Source organism: Crocodylus porosus, unplaced genomic scaffold (genome assembly GCF_001723895.1).
Source record: "Crocodylus porosus isolate Cpor-Errol unplaced genomic scaffold, CroPor_comp1, whole genome shotgun sequence".
Lineage (NCBI taxonomy): Eukaryota > Metazoa > Chordata > Crocodylia > Crocodylidae > Crocodylus > Crocodylus porosus.
The window spans coordinates 235929623-235934102 of record NW_017728886.1 but is presented as its reverse complement, the minus strand read 5'-3'; the positions used below and the strand labels follow the sequence as shown (position 1 = coordinate 235934102).

General features: G+C 49.8%; 1 protein-coding gene across 1 annotated transcript in view; it reads left to right on the top strand.

Annotated features, from left to right (window-relative positions):
• RRM2B (ribonucleotide reductase regulatory TP53 inducible subunit M2B) overlaps positions 1 to 4480 on the top strand; it is a 25049-nt gene that overhangs the window by 15173 nt on the left and 5396 nt on the right. The window lies entirely within an intron of this gene.

The following is a 4480-nucleotide window of genomic DNA, read 5'->3' as shown; positions in this document are numbered from 1 at the left end:
CCTTGGTCCCACCTGGTCCAGGTGCTGCCCAGCCGTGGCAGGACAGGGTGCAGGACGGAGCCTTGAGCAGCATATCCAGGGGTCATGGGGTGGGGACGTGCAGCTCTGGCGACTGTGTGCACCCTTGGGGGTGGAGGGAGGGGTGCCCTTGGATCTATGTGCGGGGCAAGGGTAGGCTGCCTTTGCAAACTGGGGTCGGGGGGCAGTGCCAGGCTCTTTCTCGCAGGGGAGGGCTGGGTATAGCCCCCACCTGAACCCCTCCTCCCAGCGCCACAACTGCCTGCCCAGTGCCACCCCAGCCCGTAGCAGCAGTCTGTCTTTGCCCCGTGCAGAGATCCAGGGGGTGGGGCACATGCCCCCATGCCTCCCCCAGGGGTGTGCATAGAAGCTGGAACTGGCCCCCCCCCGGTGTGAAACAAGCTGCTCGCAACTCAGTCCCGTGCCCCACCCCACCCTGGCTGGGCAGCACCTACTCCAGCCCCGTTCCCTCCCTCACCATGGGGTCCACAATTTGCCCCCACTTCCCTCCCCTCCAACAGACTTACCAGCCAGACACTGCTCTCCAAGTTGCTGGGCTGCACTCTTGGCTCTCTGCATGCTGCTGCTGTGCGCACGCACATGGCATTTATCGGTGACATTATCAGCCAAAAAAGACAATTGCCAATAATGTCAATTTTCCTTTTATCGATGCAAGCACAATATGGACCGATGTATTGGTGCACCTCTAGTGCTAACATTGTGTGGAACTCTTGAAAGGATCTCAAGGTACCCCAGGGTGCTGGGGCACCCTGGCTGAGAATCACTGAGCTACAATCAGCTTCAAAGGGAAAGAAAGAATGAGAGAAGCAAAATCCCAGTTCAGTGTGAACAGAAGAAACTTTATTCCCTGCTAGCATCTCTTGTACACCAGTCAGTGTTGTGACATGCACCTTTCCCTCCTTCACATTCTCTTCTCACCATCCTTTGGAACGCTCCCTGGAAATTGGTGTCTGCTCCCCTGGGATGTGGCCTGTCTACAAGACGCACCACAGTTCATGGTGCTACTAGAAAATGATATGTAATGAAAATCTGAAGGACAGATTTATTTTGTAAACTCAGCATTGTAATACTTGAACCAATTAGAGTTGGTCTGAGAATGGAAATAATTCCTTCATAAGGAAATAGCCACTAATGCACAGTTACTTTAACTTAGAAGACATTTCACATGATAAAAAGCTGAAGGTGTCTACTGAAGTACATAATACAAATGGAAAATAAAGCAAGGGTCAGACCAACCTACAGGCAGCTTTCATGGTTTGTCGAGTTATAAAATATACAGTGTACTACCAAACAGCTTCTAGTCTTTTCTCTTAGTAAGTGTTGTCACATTCCTTTCTGCAGGGAAAACCTGTACTTGGTTCTTCAGCCAATATTTTATGGAAAATTTATTTAAAAATTAATGTGATGTAGGACGTTCCAAATGTAGTAGGTCCAACTGAGGTGCTCCTCAACACCGAAAAAGTAGTTAACCTGTTCAATTTAGAGTGACCTAATTTGAAGAAAGTGTGTTTTTGGGGTTTTTTTTAATTGTAGTAAGAGTACTGTGCACAAAACATATTTTTACAACAGGAGCAACAGAAAACCAGGGATTAAAATAAAATCCTGTATAGAAAACCACACTCTGGGTTGTTCTGTAATGTATATAATTAAATTGGGGTGGGCAAAAAACAGCCTATGGGCTGGACCTGGCCCATGGAGGGGCTTTGTCCGGCCCACAGCAAGTCCCTTGGTCCCACCTGGTCCAGGTGCTGCCCAGCCATAGCGTGCCCTGCTGCTCCCTGGGCATGCAGTGGGGCTGGGGCAGTTCTGCAGCTGGACTGCCTTTCTAGGCAACCCAGGTGGCAGTGGCTTCTTCCAGCTGCCACCAGTGCTGGCCTCAGTCCTGTGGGGACCCACATGTGCAGGTCTGACCCGGTGTGCTCTGTGCCTGCTCTGGACTCATCCATTCGGGCTGAGCAGCAGGGGTGACTGCCAGGCAGAAACTGTTGCTTGGTGGAGGGGAAAACTGGCTCTTTCCCATAGCTGCTGCCAGGTAGTTCTTGCTGTGGCCGCCCAGAGCCTGTGCCATGCCAGGCTGCCCTGCATCTCCACTTTTGTCACTGCTGCCTCTGGGCTACCCAGTGGGGTAGCAGTGACTGTACAGAGCAGCCACAGGACAGCAGTGACAACGGCAGAGATGCAGAGCTATCTGGCATGGTGTGGGCTCTGGGTGGCTGCAACAAGAACTGCCTGGCAGCAGTGAGAGGGAAGGGACACTTTTTCCCCATGCTGAGCGACAGTTTATGCCCAGCAGCCACAGGCAAGTCCAGAGCAGTCGCGGAGTGTGTAGGGTCAGGGCTGTGTGCGTTGGTCCCTGCCAATACTGCAGGGCAGGGGCCAGTGGCAGCAGCAACCAGAAGGATCTGCCACCACCTGTGCTGCCTAAAAAGACAATCCAGCCACGGAGCTACCGCAGTCTCACAGTGTGCCCAGGGATTGACAGGATGTGCCATGGCTGGCCAGTGCAGAGCAGGCGCAGGGAGGGCTGTGCGCAGTTGGTGGTGGCTGGGAGGTGCCACAGGGTGAACGGGCTCAGGCAGTTGCAGGGCAGGGGCAGGTGCTGACTGGGTCAAGGGGGTGCATGCAGGGGGCTCCCATGCACAGGCCCCCATACCCTGAAACTCTCCCCTACACACAATCACACACCCCACAAACACTGCACCCACACACACCCTCCGCCAGACCCCCCCACAAATTGCACACTCCCCCACACACACCCATTCACCTCTGGGGGGAGCCCTGCTCACTGCTACATGCATGCACATGCAGCCACACACCTCCCCAGCCACCTTCCCCCTCCACACATCCCACAGCCCCCTACAAACCCCATACCCGTCCACATAAACACCCATACATCCTTGCAACCCCCCCATGCCCACCCACCCACATCCACACATACCCCCACACCCCACATATACACACATCCACAGCCCCCCACAAATCCCATCCCCACCCACCTAACCACACCCACCCATTCTCCCCACATCCCTCCACACCCCCAATATATAAGAGTAAGACTTAATTTTGAGCTATTATGCAATCACCTCTCTACACAACACAAATGCATGCAAATCAAGACAAAAATATTTTTTAAAAATAAAATCAAAATATGTTATTGTGAACATTTAATTTTTAGTATAGAATTTGATCCCCTCCTCCCCCCCCCCCCGCCCGGGTTCCAAGAGGGCAAACCCCATTCCTAAAAGGTGTACTTCCAGGGGAAAGGAGAGAGACTTCTGCCAGCAAAGGTCAGGGGTTAGGGGCGGGACTTCTGGTGCCAAGATGGTGACTGATTGGAGCAGCTTTCAAGGGGTGGGCCCATCCCTGTGGCCCTTGACAGCTCACCAAAACTTGTTCAGCAGCCCTCCAGCTGAAATAATTGCCCACCTCTGATTTAAATTGTGGGCAACACAAATGGAGTATTATTGGAGAAAGACTCTTTACCCATTTCCTTTTAAGATATAGCTTCACACTTTAAAAAATAACTAACTCCCCAAGCCCTATTTAAATGTCAGCTAAAGCAACCCTGGAATTGCCACAATTAATCAGCCTAGTCCAGTATCTTCTTTAGCAAACAGGTCTGTGACAACTGAATCAAAGGAATAGGCAAGAAGCCTTACAGCAGGCAGTGAAGAAGCAAACTTTCTCAAGGAATGCTGCTTCTTAACCCCCACTCAGCCATGAGTGGCTTATGCCCTGAGCATGAGGATTTTTTAACCCTTCCTAAAACTCTTGGTGGTTTGATTTATTTTAATCCTTGCTATTGGATAGTCTCATGATGCATATTCTATCCAATCTTTTTTTAAGTTTATTGCTGTTAAAATCTTGGTGGTTACCTGGGTTCCAATAGGGAAGTACCTTCATGAAGGAAATATTACTTATTAGTTACTAAAGGAAATTAAAACTGGAAATCAGGCACACATTTGCAAGAGCATTGCAGTGGTTAATCAGCTTCAAACTGCAAAGAGAAATGGTGGATTCTCCATATTGATGATGTTACATCAAGACTGGATGACTTTCTGAATGTTACTTTTAAACCAGATATGAGTTCTGGGGCTCAACCTGAGGTTATACTGTGAAATCCCTGTGCTGTGAATGTCGTTAGACTGGGTGACTGGATGTTTTTTTCTGGCTTTAAGCTCTTCACATGTATGAATTTTGGGCAGTGAGTTCTGTAGGCTAACAGCTTATTGTGTTTGATTGCTGTAAATCTGATATTGGTAATGAGCTTGTTTTTGTTAAACTGGCCTCTTCTTCTGCAAGCTCTGTGAGTAAAAGAGAGGAAGAAAATCTGCCAATTAAACACACTCATGCAGTGCATCACAGAATCACGAGTGTACCCCACTTAAATTCACAGGTGCATACTTTTAATGCATCTGATGTTAATGTAGGTCTGCAGAGG